The sequence below is a fragment of the Schistocerca cancellata genome, chromosome 1 (assembly GCF_023864275.1).
Source record: "Schistocerca cancellata isolate TAMUIC-IGC-003103 chromosome 1, iqSchCanc2.1, whole genome shotgun sequence".
Classification (NCBI taxonomy): domain Eukaryota; kingdom Metazoa; phylum Arthropoda; class Insecta; order Orthoptera; family Acrididae; genus Schistocerca; species Schistocerca cancellata.
This window is the reverse complement of record NC_064626.1, coordinates 502,471,892-502,488,942: the sequence shown is the minus strand read 5'-3', so window position 1 is coordinate 502,488,942 and position 17,051 is coordinate 502,471,892. Positions and strand designations below refer to the sequence as shown.

Sequence of the window (17,051 nt, the reverse complement as noted above, 5' to 3'; positions counted from 1 at the left end):
GTGCACCATGTCCTTAGTAATCATATCATATGGAGATCGTAGGCATCATTTACAACATGAAAAGTCACAATGTATGTATTACACACAGCGTTGATGTTACATTTGGGATACGCAACCACGACTCCGATTTTGTACTTCAACTACCACTCCGATTTTGTGTCTCATTGAGATGAATGAGGCGCGATCAAAAAGTTTCCGTTTGAGCGCGATGCTGCAGGGTATATGCAACACAACGCGACTCAGATGCGGGTATATAATCCCTGACCTGTAGGAAAGGGGTCAGTGCGGCCTGCTAATGGAAACTTTTTGATCCGCCCTTGTATCTATATCAAGAATTCTTTGGCTGAAGCCAAGAAAGATGTGTAGCATTTGTGTGTGATGTGGTCCTATTCCGCGCCAACGGCCTTGCCGCAGTGGTGACACCAGTTCCCGTCAGATCACCGAAGTTAAGCGCTGTCGGGCTGGTCTAGCACTTGCACGGGTGACCATCAGGTCTGACGAGTGCCGTTTGCTAAGCAGGGTGCACTCAGTCCTTGTGAGACAAACTGAGGATCTACTTGATTGAGAAGCAGGGGCTGCGATCTCGTAAACTGGCATGCGGCCGGGAGAGCGGTGTGCTGAACACATGGCCCTCAATATCCGCATCCACTGGGCCGAGGATGACACGGCGGCCGGTCAGTACCGTTGGGCCTTCCAAGGTCTGTTCGGACGAAGTTTAGTTTAGTTTAGTGGTCCCTATTCCAGCTACCTCTCCAATTTTGTCGGATTATATTTGTGTTATTATTATTATCATTGTCATTATTAGCTTATTAATTCGGTTTTATCTTCTAAACACACAAAAACATATTTCTTGTAGCAGGTGTATTGTGCTGTTACTGTCATTCTTCTCCTCTACTCTCCCTTTTTCATGGAAACGCTATTCTTGGTAGCACCGCTGACATTGTCTTAGCTCCTCTGGTCCTCTGGTCTGTCTGCTCTTTTGGGCATGTGTGATGAAGGGTCCTTCCAGACAGACGAACGTGCAGGTAGGCGGCGGACTGTGCGACACCAGAATTGGAGCTTGTACTAGAGTCTCAAATCTTGTAGAGCCCGATCCTCCAGATCTGGAGAACGCACAGTTCCCCGCCTCCTTGCATGTTCGTCTGTCTGAAAGGACTCATGATCACACAAACGCCCAAAAAGAGCTTGAAATGTTGTGTACTGTGATTGGTATCTGTGAAGGTACTTTGTTTGGTATAGCCGTGATGCCTCTCTACCGTTTGCATCTCCCTGGCCGCACACTAAAACCATCTCTGTCTGTTCCCGACATGAATATCGGACCATTTTACTGTTCACAGTACATTGCGTCAATCGTATAGCCTGCCACACACAGGGAACACACCCCTCGTGGCCAAAGGAACCGTCATTCGTCAGCGCCATCCACCGTGGCAGCGATACATTTCCCGATACATGTCCATCGGACCTTTTTTCCTCCATTTCCAGTCATCCGTCTCAGCAGTTTGTCGGTTTTATTGAAGTTCACTCTATATAGGAGGTACACAGTGACGTACCTTATAGACTACGTAACTGAGTAGCACGTGTGAATGTGAGTCACTTGTGCTTTGGTCTTGTGCTGGCATTCTAATTACCCGGAACATTAGATCAGCGGTGCAGGAAGCTATAAGTGGATGCTCTACTGTTAACGAAGTAGTACAGTATTTGTCTGATACTTTGTTATATCGTTTAATGCTAATAAGGTTACGAGGTTGCTTGGGAACTGATGCTCAAGCGCACGAAGAGTACATGTATGAAAGTTGAAGTGTACGTGTTCCCAGAATATTGCAGGAACATATAGTTCGGATCTTCTTCTTCTCCGCTAACACTTGGAGGGGTGCGGCGTAGATTGAGTCGATAGAGCTATTTCTTGAACTTGCAATGATTAAATTTCAGCCGTGTTATAACTACCATGAAGTTCATCAATGCTTGTGACTTATTATATTATGGTACTCTCGCAATCATGGGACGAATTAGTTCGTAACGGCCGCCTTTCATTTTAAATGTCCTCGACCATACCTCTTGCCAATACGATGACAGCCGCTGTCTGGGCACCGGTATCATATCCGCGAGAGCGAATTTGTCATAATTAATAGCTCCATGTAGAGATGCTTGATTTGCTAGGACATCTACTCGATCGTTGAGAGATGTCCAGAGTTGCGTTTCATCCATACTATCACATAGTACCACTGTATCCGAAACACAACGTCGACAGCTGCTGCCGATAGTTGTGTAATCATGATGCATCTTCTTACATCTTGTGCTAAACTGACTTGTACAGGGTATGTTTTCTGCTATTTAGTGGTTGTCTTATTATATCCTCGAGGTATTACATTGTAGCTATCGACAGTGAGAGAGATCTGAATAGATGAATAAGAGCACCTCATCGACTGTTAACAGTTGCTCAAATTCTGGGAAAGGGAAAGCGGGGGGGGGGGGGGGGGGGGAAGCTTGGTCAGATGCCCGCATCTCGTGGTCGTGCGGTAGCGTTCTCGCTTCCCACACCCGGGTTCCCGGGTTCGATTCCCGGCGGGGTCAGGGATTTTCTCTGCCTCGTGATGGCTGGGTGTTGTATGCTGTCCTTAGGTTAGTTAGGTTTAGGTAGTTCTAAGTTCTAGGGGACTGATGACCATAGATGTTAAGTCCCATAGTGCTCAGAGCCCCTCAGACAATAGCAGCAAAGGCAGAGAAGTGACCTGTGGAGCCGTATATCCTTTCATTTAAGGTATGCTATTCCAGTTGCCGATTAATTTATTAATTTGTTCACCTTTACCAATAACCACCACGCACTCTGCATACTGACTCAAACAAGTCTGCAACATCTTACACTGAAAGCAAAATCACGAAGCGCATATGTAAAGCTGCCATCAATACAAAGGTTGGTCGTTGACACAGTACTGTTGGAGATGGTATGCCGTTGCTTTCCTCCGATCTTTGAATCGACTTACCCAACCAATTACTGAAGGACCAACGACTTAACTTATATTTAGAATCACGATCCAACAATACGTTTTTCTCATCAACATACATAGGACGAGGAAAATGAAACTGGCCTAGAAATTACTTATAAGACTACGGTGGATTGACCCTCATTAATGAACTCGGAACTTTTCATTACAAAAAATGCTTGAAACTGCGATTTCGATACACGCTTACCGTGTCATGTTTGCGCTAAGCGAGTCCCCTGCGTTGTCTGTCTCGAGCGCTTCGCTGTATTATTGCGTCTAAGTGAGCGAGAGGAGTAACCATGTTTAGTGACCACTCGAACGCAGCACAAAATGGTGCTTACCATAAAACATAATGTGTTGTCTGTCGAGTGTTATGCAAAGCACATTGTGAGGAGAACGCTTGTGCATGAGTTGAGAACTCGAAGTGTTTTGGTATAACCTCCAGCAAAGTCTGCCGAGCAACTCTTGGCGGAAAATGGGGCGAATCGAGCTCCGTAGCGAATAAAAACAGTAACTTTCCGAAAAGAGCTCGAACACCTGAAAGTATTGCTCGAACTAACGAAATCCTGGAACTAAGAAACTGTCATTTCGAACGTTATCAGGAAAGACTTGAAATTCACTTTTGTGTTTGATGTAAGCCTTCCCGACAAACTTCCGTGTGTTGAATTCCTTAGGTGGTTTTGAGTGCAGTGAAATCAGGACTTTTGGGTCCTCATGTTGGTAACACAAGCCTAAAAGGTGCTTCAGAACTCTACAATAGACTGATGTCTATCATATAGATCTGTGGTGGTATTTTTCGAATCACTTGGAACACTTCGTTACTTCAGCGACCTACAGTAGGTTGCAGCTAACAGAAGAGCAACTTGTTTCTCACACTGAATCTTAGAGGAAGACGATCAGATCCAAACGCCTTTCCACTGTTGAGCAATTTCAGTTGATCTTCAATTCCGTGACCACATACTTCGACATCTGTCAATCTGATGTTCATGCCACAATTTAAGTACAGGGTCACCAGAAACGGAGCCCCTGATTTCAAAATTAAATCTCTCGAAAACTAAGATCGATGGACGAATGCAGCAAAAGGTGTGTTTATGGTGAAACTAGAAGGATTTCATGCATGTTACACGGAAGGATCCAAACAGTTCGAAAATATGGTAACAGATGACGGTGAAAATCGTGTAGCTCGTACAGAATTAGCGTGCATAATTAAACTCGTCCTCTGCAAGCAGTCTTTGCAATCACATCACGGTATTTTCGAAATGCCCGCCACTCACAGCACGGAGCTGGCGTAGACGAAAAATGAATTTTGCCAATACATCCTGACATACTGTGGCGTCTCAGCGGAAATAGATGTAGATGTCACACAGATCTCCGTTTCAAGCTCGATCAGCGAGGTGATAAAGCCGACGAAAAGTAGTCATAAGGAGTCAGATCGGGCGAATATGGGGGCCAGTCCATCCCTGCGCCAGTAAATTTACGACAATCCAATGCAATGACCCTGTTTCCGAAATATTTATCAAGAAAGTGGAACACCTGTTCGGAGTGACGTAGTCTGGCCTCATCTTGCGCAAACCACTCGGTGCCTGGTAGATCTGTCTGGCGACACATTGTTCCAAGATTGCAACGTAACGTTTACTAGTTACCGTTCCTTGCTTAAAAAAAGTATCAATAATGCATCTGCTGCATACCGATCTTAATTAGAAGACAATGATTTTGCTTCACACAAATGAGTATTATTAGAAACCCAAAATCGTCAGTATTGTTTATTCAAGTTTCCGCTGAGGTGGAAGTGTGCTTCATGTTTCATCTATGAATCAGAAGCAGCCATCGTCATATCCTTCATCATCAGTCATTGTGAGAATCTGGTTCGCAACGTCAGCTCTCTCTCACAAAGCTCGTACGGGTGGCTTTGGATTTTTCATGGAAACATGTACAGGTCCTGTCGCAGTATTTTCTGCGTGCTGAAGTGCCTCAAACCAGTCTCCCAAGGAATACTTTGGACTGATTTCCATTTATTTTGCTGATAATTTCAGAAATTACGGCAACATTTTTCAGGAGTAGCCAAAACTTGCCTGGGGACAACATTCACCGCTAGATCGTCAACCACGCTGCCTTTCCTTTGAATTTGGCGAAGAGCTTGCGAGTAGCTTCCGCATAGGGTACTTTTGAAAAATTAAATCGTGTTTCAACCGTCACTTTGTTGCTGTAGGGCTGTGCTCTAACTAGTTTTGTGGTAAAAGTGTGGGTTGAACCACATGCGTGCTAAAAGGAATCCGCTAAACTTCGGTTACACGGTAAATCAATAAAATTTAAAGGCCACAACTTCAGCTGAATACCGAAGAATTACAATTACGAGTAACTTAAATTGGGAAGGGAGGGGAAATGCGAACCAAAGTTTGCGTTTTATTGACAGAACACATAGAGATGCAACAGATCTTCTAAAGAGATTGCCTACATTACGCTTCCGTCCTCTTTTTGGGGTACAGATACGCAGTATGAGGGCCTTACAACACAGCAAGTGATGGTTGTAATCATGTTGTGCCGTCGAACATATAAACGCAATTACAATTTTCTCAGTGATTAATATGACGTAGTCCTTATTTTTTGCAGTGTTTAATAAGCTATCTCTTTGGACCATTTATTGTTACTTTTAAAAAAGTAGTTTAAGAAAACGATTACTGAAGCAGTGAAAGACTAAGATCTTAATCATAAAATATATATCTCCGAAATTCTGATGGAAACTACAAAAGGTCATTGTTCTGTGTCACATTTACTGAGTCACCAGTAAAGAGCTGGACAGTCAGCTGGTGATGCCTAAGGTGAACTCTGTACATATGTTGCGAATGTGTAAGCGGATAACTTGGGCTTAGTGTTTAGTATTGATGGTGACATTTTAACATAAAAAGTAGTGTTTTGTTATATTTCAAGACAAAGGGTGCTAAAGGAAATACAACAAAAGCTCGTAAGTTGAATTATTAAAAAAATATCACTTTAGAATAGTCAGGCTGTACAGAGTAACATAACGCTATCACAGCAGCATTTTGTTATTAACACCTTGTACCGACCGACCGCCGTGACATCCTTCGCCGACAGGCCTAATTTTATGTGGATATAGAGGGGCTTGTAATCAGCACACAGCTCTCCAGGCCGCTGCCAGCTTTCATGACTGGAGCCGCTGTTTCTCAGTCTAGTAGCTCCTCAGTTATTGTCTTCACTCTGGCTGAGTGAACCCTACTTGCCAACAGTTTTCGGCAGACAAGGCCATTCATCCATGTGCTAACCCATCCCAAGAGCTCTTAACTGCGGTGATCTGCTGGAAACCGATGCATATCGGATGGAGGTGTAATTTGCAAATTGAAGAACGAGCAGGCGATTTCCCCCCTCTGTCTACCCTACTACGTCACAAGAAGCACTACTAACAGTTTGACGAAGGTACACCAACCCTACGTCATGGCACCTTTCTAATCAGTGGCGACTCAGTATGCGGCAACAGCCAGGGAGGGTTTACTTCCTACTAAATGCGATAACACTGTGTACAAGACAGGAAATATAATATAACATACGCAAGGAACCCCTCACGAACAGGCCTAGGTTAATCACAGACGCTGCACTCCTAATAATGCAGTATGGCAGGTAAGGTGTTCTTCCTGGAAAGCCCACTGCCCTTCCACAGGCGCCGCTCGCTCTCAGTTTACAGACAAAACTATGACGGAAGATATTGGGTATGGAGGCTTGAATGTACAAGTCTGAAAGTTCAGCTACTCGACTGTATAACACTTTTGAAAACACTCTACTTCGTTAAGTACTTACTAAAACCTTGAGCATCGCCAACATCACACGAGCACTTTGGCAGCTCATCTGGGAAAGCACGAATGTTCAGTGTAAAACTAATACGGTGACAATTCGATGAGAAGGAGGACGCTTGCAACCGGCAAACATCCGACGTAGGACATCAACTTTTACGTACCAAGACAAGACAATGCTTTAAAGTATTCGAAAAGGATTACAACTTTGTTATTTATACTAACAGAACAAAAGACTCTTGTCCGTCGCGTAAATATTGATTTGTAAATTTAACGTTGGTACGTGTCAGGACTTACGACAACGAGAAAACATATACGGAAAGAATGTATAAAAATAAATGAAGAATAAGGAAGTCTTTCGTCTTGACGTACAAGAAAGGAGTAAGTAAAGAACAGAATGGCGCAAACAGTACAGGCACGATCCACCTGGTAAACTGTTGTTAAGAAAATTACATCTGAAAACGACAGTCTGCATGCAGTTGGAATTAGAGATATCAATTTGGTCACACTTGTTGATTAGCTGATACGGTAATTCATCGTTTTGCTTGGAAGAACTTTCCGCTACATTAACTCATATAAAGTATAATTTCGAAAAGAAACTGTGGAGAGACAGTGCTGTGGAGCAAGTGGCGTTCGAGATGTGACTTCTTTTCTAAAGCAAAGGAGGAATTCTGTTGTGTGGCTGTTAGCTGATTTTGTAAAACACGTTTCCCATGAAAGGCAACTGAGTAACATCAATAAAAATAAATTCAATATTTATTTATTTCATTAACAGAACAGAGTAACCTACCACCTTGAAATGTAAAGTGGGTCGGATACTTTTGAATCTAATAGCAAGGACTTCTCATTGTTACTATCTTATTGGTATACATTTCTTAATGCTTTTTTTTAAAAAAAATTGTATAAAGAACATAATATATAAAGATTTCTCTAAGGTTACAGCGAATTGAGTGCTTAACAATTGTTAAAATGGTTCCATATAATTTGTTACTACCTAGTTGATGAGAACATAATTTATGTAATGCAAATGTCAAAAAAAATAAGAAAAGAAAAATAACGCAATGAGCGTGGTGAAAATAATTTGTAGTATGTAGAGGGAAGTGATATGCTGTATTGGGATGTGTAATACAGTCTAATTTGAATGTTGGTTAATAACGGCTTATTTCTACCTATTTCAGATGTGAAGGTCTCGGTACAACTTCGAGGTATTCTCATCTGAAATGGTTTGTGCTAATGTATGTTTACATAGATTATACAGATTAAATGCTGATTGCGCACTTCATACATGGAATACATGAATTCTAGCTTTACTTGAGAAATACACTTACGTTTGTAACTTGTTAGTAGAAATAGAATATAGCTCATTGGTATTTGAATGCATCATTCCTTACATAACTTTTTCTGATACATAAAATTCATTGACTGTAGCTTTGAACAGAGAAGAGAATATACTTCTGTCTGCACACAATAAGACGAGCAATTCATTACTGCTTGTGTGCAGTATGCTTTAAACACTATGCAGGATGTCATTGGGGAGGAGGAGTCTCGGAATAAAAGTTCTTCGAGCCTTCTCCTCCCAAGCGACATTACCTCATTACTACAGTCTTACTATGTGGTGCCGGTGTTTATTTGTTTTATGATTGTTGCGTTGTTTGTGACTGTGTTGTGGCATGCAGTGTGCTGCATTGTTAGTTTTGGTCCCTTACATGTTGATCCCTTCTGAGTCATGCTCACTTAGTGTTCCTTCCTCGGTTCCGGAATCTGTGCGCGTCTGCTGGTGCGCCGGCCTAGCGCCGAGCCAAGCGGGTTGCATAACCAGCCGGCTAGGTGCCAGGCGGGCAGCGCGGCACAATTCTTTGTCAATTATTTCAATCTGTTGCATCCTTGAGCCTGTAACGCCGGAAATGCATATCCTCCTATTTCCATGTATTGTACTATAATTTTTTTCCTTGTTTTGATACCTCAAGGTATGACATTTCTGTCTCTTTATATATTGTAATTGTTTTACTGTTTGTATATATATGCATTTATGTCGATTTATAATTGGTTGTTTTGTAAATATTATTTGTATTTTTACGCTGGGTCTTGCCTAGGGAAAACTATGCTATCGAACGAATACGTCGATAGGTCGTGTGGAGAACCAGAGTGTTTAGTATCTTTGGTAGTGTTAACTCTGTCGCGTGGAGCGCGGGCAGAGGGAGTCTGGCTGTGGGTGGTGCAGTGGAGCAGGTGTGTTGTGTGAAGCTCCCGTGAGTTGCCGCGCTTTCGGGGTTTGGCAGCATGTAATTCCGCTCGACTTGCGATGATAGTTTCTGATACGGTGTCACGGACGGGAAGCATTAGCTGGCGCACATCAAGAGCCCGTTTCGCCTGGTGACCGTGTCCAGGATAAGGCGCGCCAACATCCAACTTCTGCAACAGCGACGGCCGACAATGAGTGACTGTCGCCACCTCCTCGATCGACAGCTTCAAACCTTCAATCAACCAACAAGGAAGACTGGAAGCACGTAAAGTTTTAAAACTGTATGGCAGACCTCAGCTTTTAAAATTGTTGCATCACAAAATTACAGCAACTTAGCTTGAACCTTTGTTGCTCATTGTCCCAATTGCACTGCCAAGCAGGGTCCCTTCCTTTTCCGAAATGAACCCGAGTGTCGTTGAAATTCAAACGCCAGCATTAAAGTAATATAATCCGATTTCACTGCTTTAATTTCAAAGTTCAGTTAAAGTATTCATAGCTGGCTACAATATTCAGATTACACAAGCACAAATTAAGAGTGCGAGTTTTGTTACCGTATTTTAGCTTACCTGTGACTGCAGCTCAGCTTGGTACGTACTAAATTTTACTATTGTTAATTGTTCAGAATCATTTAATTCAAGTTCAAAGTTAAATCTATTATTTCTAAATTGCGTAGATTCAAGTAGCTTTTGAAATGATTGTTGAGGTAGTCCAAGACTAACCGTATTTTACTGAATTTCGATGTGCTTCAGAAAGAAAGCTCACTTTTAACTTCAGTCACTAAATTAACTTTCGATTTTCCGGTTTTATTAATTCGTTTGCTAAATTAAGTCAGAGTGTAGCGAAATTTATTACTTCTGACAAACTTTCAGTTTTCACACTACACGTGTCAACCTTCAGTTGCCACGCTTCTGGTGCTAATTATATGTGTAATAACCTTTCTTTGTCAGTTACTATAGTAATTGTCCTTAGGACTGGCGACCGTAATTTCCCCCAAATCTCAAATACCTAATTACCGCTAGTTAATTGTTAACGTAACGGCCGCACATTTACTTTCTTTATTAACTTTACCCCTTTTCGAAATTAATTTCCACCAGTTTCATTTGCATTTTTCCTTTCATTTAGATGTAACCCTTTCCTCCCTCTTTACCGACAAATTGACTTCGGTAAGGATTGCTTTTCCCACATTTCCACGCGGTTTAATTTTTCACTGTCATTAAGGTCGATAAGTGAGGGGGAGGTTACAAGCCCCCGGTTCGAGATGTACCCTTGTCCTCCCTTGTGGTTTGTTGTGTTGTTTGTGCTTGTCTACGCCTCCTTTGATATGGGTTTTGGCTCTTGTACTCCTCGTGCAGAGTGTTCGATACAATATCGGCTACGCTATTTAATGTGTTCCAGTCATCGAGATTACGTATTATTCTGGCGATGCCATTGTCGTTTTGTGTAGGTCTCAGTTGTGCTAGCGTCTTGCGCAGCAGTGTGACGTGTTCTGGTGTTCCAGTTTCTTCGCATACGTATACTTCATCTTTAGTTAGTCCTATACGGTTTAAATGTACCGGATACGGCCCGTGGCCTATCAGGAAATGGACCATCTCCCGGCTCGGGTCGACATATTTCATTTGTAGTCTTCCGTGTACTTTAGGAAAGAAAGAGTGTACTCGGCGACCCTTGTCAGATTCATCCCACTCTCTCTGCCATGTTAGAATCCGCCATTGTTTCATTTGTGTTTCGTACATAATGTTGGTTCCCGTAAATTCGGTGACTTTATCGAGCCTGTCCCTCTTAAACCAGTAAAGTGCAGCTCTGTAACGTATTGTTATGTCTATAGGGAAGGTCCCTATCACAACGTTAAGTGCGTCTAGTGACGTGGTGTTGAAGGCTCCGCTTATTCCCAGGAGGACATTACGTTGACGTCGTCTTGAAATTGTCTTGTTAGTCTGTATGTTCACCCTGTGAGCCCATGCACTTGCGGCGAAGGATGCGATGGATTCAAATATCTCAGTGTGGTAGGTCCTTATCGTCTTAATAGGTAATTTGTACTGAGATGTGTTTAGTCTTGCTAGTTTGTGCATAATTTTGGAGGCTTTGTCAATTGTCAATTTTATCTGATGGTGGAAAGTCTGTTTTTCGTCTAGATGCAATCTGAGGTAATGTGTAGTTTGCTTCCTCTGTATGCTTGTATTGTCTAATTCTAGAATTGGATACCTCTGTAATGTCCCTCTGAGCAGTAAATATACAATTTTTTTGGAGCTATTTTTAATATATTTTCTTTGCATCAACTGTTAATTTTCTGAAGCAGTTGCGTGCCTTTTGTCTCTAGTGCTGCTCTCGAGTACACCACTACGAGGAAGTCAAATTCCATAGTGAAGTGGGGCAATAGGAAAGTCTGTGGAGCAAGCCCGTGACTGGGCTATTGGCTTGACTGCATGAAGAGTGTAGCCCTTCTTCACCGCGGCAGCATGAGGGGGATGGTGGCAGGTCCATCGCAACAGCTGCCTTTCACCGCCTGGGAAGGTTCCCGGTGCTCGCTAGACGGCAGGCTCAGTGCACCTGGGACCGTCCAGGAGCAACTGGAACGAAGAAAAACCGCCGCTCTGACTACCACAGAGTCAAGTACTTCGCTGTAAAGAAAAGTTTAGAAAAGGACGCAGGAAAACTATTGGCAATGTGCTAAAATCGTAATCCACGAGGAAGGTATAGAATAAAATTTTACTAGTAATAAATCAGAGCATAGACTCACAAGTGTGGACACTAACTTGAAGTAGTTGTGAAGGGTAGAGTCGTGCCGTATCGGCCGGCTTAAGAGTTTTGACCTTACTGTGTAACTGTGATTGGTTGGCTGATTTTTAGGTGGGGGGGGGGGGGGAGGACCGAACACCGAGATCATCGGTCCCTCGGATTAGTGAAGGAAGTCGGCCGTTCCCTTTCAAAAGAACCAGCACGGCATTTGCCAGATGCGTATTAGCGGTATCAAGGGAAACCTAAATCAGGATGGCCGGATGGAGGCTTGAACCGTCGTCCTCCCGAATGCGAGTTCAGTGTGCTAACCACTGTGCCACCTCGCTCGGTTGGTAACTGTGATGGTTAATCGGAATATTAATATACTATTCTGTTACCTCATAACAGCTTCTATGAATAGCACAGAGTACTGATTTTTATTATTTTTTTATAATACTTAATTACATCGAAAGTAAAAGACCTACAGTCACAAGGCTCGTAGAAAGCATTGGACATAGCCTTTTCTGTAATACGAGATCGGTTGTTAGGGAAACGCTCTTGATGAGTACTCAGTATTGTAGAACACTCTGTAAAATGTCGTTTATTGAAACTGAACTACACTTCTCGAAATATCACTATATACACACAAAGAAAACAAATAACATGTAGACGACTATACATTAAGAGCGTCGGTGAGGTCCGTCGGAGCTGGTCCTAGCTCGGCAAGGAACTGGCTGCACTGCTGCTGCGCTGGCCTTATACAGCCGGTGGAGGTCGGCGGAGTACTCCAACTTTCCCTGTGTCTGTGAGGCGACCTCCGCAGAAAAAGGTTCGCATTAGTCTCGAGAAAGTTCTGTTTATTTTGAAGAATTGTTTTCCTCTTGGTTGCGCCTGCAAGTGCTTGTGTATGTTATATGGTACGCAGCGGTGTCTTGAGTGTAGTCTGCCTGGCAGGGGCCGTCTGTGACAGACGTAACAGCTCTATTTATTGATGCCTACGGAATAATAACGGAGCATACAAGCATGGGAACTTATTATTTCAACTCAGCTTACTGTTTTAGAGAGATCCTCTATATGCAAAATATCCTCTATATTTACATATCCCACTTCTTTCCAGTCTCTACACTTGATACACAGCACCCAGTCTTCTTCAATACACTTTTCAGTTTCTTTTAATGACCCGTTACTTAAACAAATTCCAGTTTTCTTCGCCAATTTGCAATTGGCTTTTCATTGCCACCGTTTAGGTGTTGACTTCATTTTGGAACATTAGACTTTAGTTCAGCTATCTTCAACTCTCTTTCAGACTTCATTTTTCTTTTTTTAATCTATTCTTTTCGGTGGCGATTTTTTTCTTTTCTAATTGGAAACGCTTCAGCTGCCTCCATCACTGTCATTTTATTCTACAGCCACTTCCGTGCATCTTCATTCCGTTTTCCTCCTTTTTTATCGTTTTCTGCCATTTCAGTCTGAAAAGAAGTGAGGAGAAGATAATATAGATTAGAAACGAAAAACAAACACACAGTAGGATCTAGGTACATTCTTTCATATAAATTAAAATGAAACATTTGTTAGATGTCATTCCGCACTTAACACAAATAACCGAAATACAGCAGCGAAATCAGTCACCTTAAAAGCGGGTACCACCGGCCTTACAATTATTTCCGCGCCCTAAGAGCAATAGCAACCCTATCGAGCACTCAGAGCAGACAAAGCGCTGGAGGCAGGAAAAAGTTATCTGACTCCAGTGAACTTGAGTGCACAAGCTTGCATTAGCTTACTGTACATCACTGCCATTTGAAGGCGGAAAGGGAAACCGCACTATTGTAAGCCTGCCGATAATGCACGACTCGCCCCTATCTAAAAAGGCACTTGTCGCCCCTCTTAGTTGAATTACAAGGGGAATGTGTGGGTGTATTGCTTTGTGTCGCTTGCTGGTGCTTCTAAGCAACTTTGTGCTTAACTCAGTCTAAATGTATTATATACAACACTTTTCAGGATTTGTGTACTTCATTATCAGTATTGTATTTGAATACCGTCTACGAAAGAAACGAAGTCACAGCAAAGCGAAAGAAGAAGAGTGAATCACTGGTCGCGAAACGTATGTTCGAGTCCCAGACTGGTATGCAGTTTTCATGAGACAAGATAATTTTTCCTTAAGAAACTATAAAAAAAAAAGAAATTGGTTCTTAACATCTTTACAATTTTATACAGTTCTAACGTTTTATCCTCTGGGGTTGTATTATTTATCTTAAGTGTAGATTGGAATAATGCGGTAAAAATTAAGAGCAGTACGAGGGTAAATTCCTCAAAATTAAATAAAACAAATGTACATGGGGAAAGGGTTTTAAGTAAAAATGAAACTCGTTGAAAGAGAAGAGAAAATAATAATATATGGCCGTTTGCTACTCGGACAGCACTTCTGTTCAGTGAGCAGTGATACCCGAGGTCTGGGTGGAGAGGGAGGCTTACCTGCCACACGTAATTACACATGTCTCATTAACGCTGACGCTAATAGTAATTGACCATTAAGCGACAGCAAACTGTAGTTATAACGTTAAGTGTACCGTCCGATAACGGTGACAGTTTACTCTCTGTTAGACTGAGAATAACTCGAATGCAAACATATCGCACGACAGCTGAAACACTAAGCGACAGGTTTGGGGCCACGGCAGAAACGCGCGACAGTCGCGCCTGCCCGCAGACGAACGCAACCGACAAATGTGGGTCTATCGGGCGGTTTTGCACGCGCAGCGGTTGCGGAAACGCGTGACGCAGTTTTCAGCGCGCCGCGACTGTACGCCGCAGTCGAGGTTAATGCATTAAAGCACAATGGGCCGGGCTGAGGGGATGTGGACCGGCTAGTTATTAATTAATAATTAGGAACTTAAAACCTCCCTTCCCACTCTGCTTTCGGGCGCCGTCAAATATTCATAACCCGAGACCGGGCTTGGCTAGCTGGCTTTTTGCAGCACCCCACCAGGCCGAGCAAGCTCCTCTGTATGTGCGCGCGCATGCGTGTTATGCGGGTGGAGAGGAGAACTGTGCGCAGGGGGGAGGGAGGGATACAGAAAGGCAGGGAGAGGGGATGGGAACAGAGAGATGGAAGGGAGAAGGAGAGTAGGCCGGCACAAGCGCATACGTACCAGCGTATGTGCGCGCTTAGACGCTCTGTGTTTTCACAGCGAACAAAGTGAGCGCTGGACGCGGAAAGCTAGGGGAGGGGTGTTGCCGGTGGTGGTGGTGGTAGCTGTCTGACCTGGCAGGGCGAAGCGCAGAGAACACGGCGTGCTGCCTGGCTTATATTCCACCTGCGAAACACAACGGCCGGCGTGGCCGGCGGCTACCAAAGCCGACCTGGGCTGCCTGCGAAATTGCACTTCAAAGTGAAAAGTAAAGCTCTTTTAAAGCCTGCGTGGATCGCCTTGGAAGTCGCGTCCACTTCACACTGATTCCGCATAAACGGATGGAATTAAAAAACAGCGGTGGGGGGGGGGGAGGGGGGGGAGGGAGGGTGCGGGTGAAGAAAGGAAAAAGAGGAGGCTGGGTGAACAGTACGTGTGCTCTGGTGGCGGTAATACACGTACTGTGTAGTGGTGGAACAGACAGGCATGAAAAGCACCCGTGAAATGTTCGCTGGCCGGGGCGGCGTGATGCGTACAAGCGGTCGGCGGCGAGTAGCTGGTGCCGACAGGTGGTGGGTGAGCTCACATGGGGCAGCTGCCGACCTCTCGTCAAACGTGAGCCTCTGAGTGGCCGCCCGCCGCGCCCGTCATACGTCTCTCTCGACCGGCCTTTCTCTTTAATACCCGCAGCCTCTCTAATTTCAGTGTTTCGTTTCATGCAGCTACCTTTTTCTCCTGGAAGACGTCACGTACCGTACGCTTGTACACGAAGAAGCCTGTCCAGAGCAGAAGGCAGTTCTAACACTGCCGCTAAGAGATGACGTGCAGCTGACGACTGGATTACCGCCTTTGAAGCAATTTTTTCTAGCGGCTCACCTCATTTATAGGGCAGTGGCCTTGTGCGTCGTCGGTTGTTGGGCTACGTTATCCTCCAGTCATCTCCGCTCTCATCTCCTCAATACTATAACCCAAAATATTGTCTCAATAGGATCATGAGATGAATTGCCTCCACTTGTCATCCAGTGCTTTCAAGTTTTTGCTCGGAAGAATCTCGGAAAAGAGGTCGGCGTCGCAGCGCCGGGGAAAAATTATGAACAATAAATACGAGTATGTATTGGTACCTGTTAAGTAACGCCATTTTTTTCTTTGATTAAATATTAGGCAAAAGTCTTTAAGTCACACAGCTTATTTCAGTCTCTGAGAGGAACAGTGCGAGATACACATACTTGAACATAAACGCAGATATTAACCAGGCACGCAGGATTCGTTCTTCTATTTCACCACAAACGGCACTTGTGGATGTCCTCAGGAAGTAAATTCGAACGTGGGTAAATTGTTAGTGCTGTACGTACCTCCATGGCCAAGTCTGCCGAAGTGAACGTTGTTTCAAAATCCACCGTATCGAAGATTAATACAACATACAGGGAAAAGAAAAAAAAACATAGCTAAGTCACAACATGAACGGACGTGCGTGTTGAATGATCGTAACGGACGGTCATTGAAGAGAATTTTGACGAAAAGTAAGAGGAAAAAAAGATGCAAAAGTCACTTCAGAACTAAAAGTCCTACTCGCGAACCCAGTTAGCACCAAAATAACGTGAAGAGAGCTCCATAAGTAAGGAACTGAAGGGCGAGATGGAATTCCAAAACTTTTCATCATCGGTGAAAACGTTGTGCTGAAGCCATAAAATTATAGACCAATGGAAGGTAATTTTGTAAGATGAGTCTTGTTCCACGCTGTTTCCAACTTCTGGCCGAATTCACCTCCCAAAATTTAAACATGGCAGGCGTTTGGTGATGATTTAGGCAGCTGTATGGCTCGGAAGGGCCACGAAGATAAGATACGAGAAATTAGGGCTCATACTGAGACTTACAGACAGTCATGTTTCCCTCGTTCTATTTGCAAGTGGAACAGGAAAAGGAATTGCCTATTAGTGGTACGGAGTACTTTCGACACACGCCGTAAGGTGGACTACAAAGTATCAGTGTAGATGTAGATGTAAATTCTATGACTCCCACAGTTAGTCGGCAATGCTACGTTACTGCCAAGAATTATGTGACGATTTTGACATGCCAGGTCCATACTATGCTGCCATGTTTGTTCCCCAGTGGTGATGGTATGTTCCAAGACGCTGGTATCCCTGTTCACACAGCTCGTATCCTCCACGATTCGTTTCGTATGTCC

The 17,051-nt window shown here is 43.6% G+C and overlaps 1 pseudogene; it reads left to right on the top strand.

The window, feature by feature from the left end:
* Positions 1-395: 395 nt before the first annotated feature.
* LOC126100081 (5S ribosomal RNA) lies at positions 396-513 on the top strand (annotated as a pseudogene).
* The last annotated feature ends 16,538 nt before the right edge of the window (positions 514-17,051 follow it).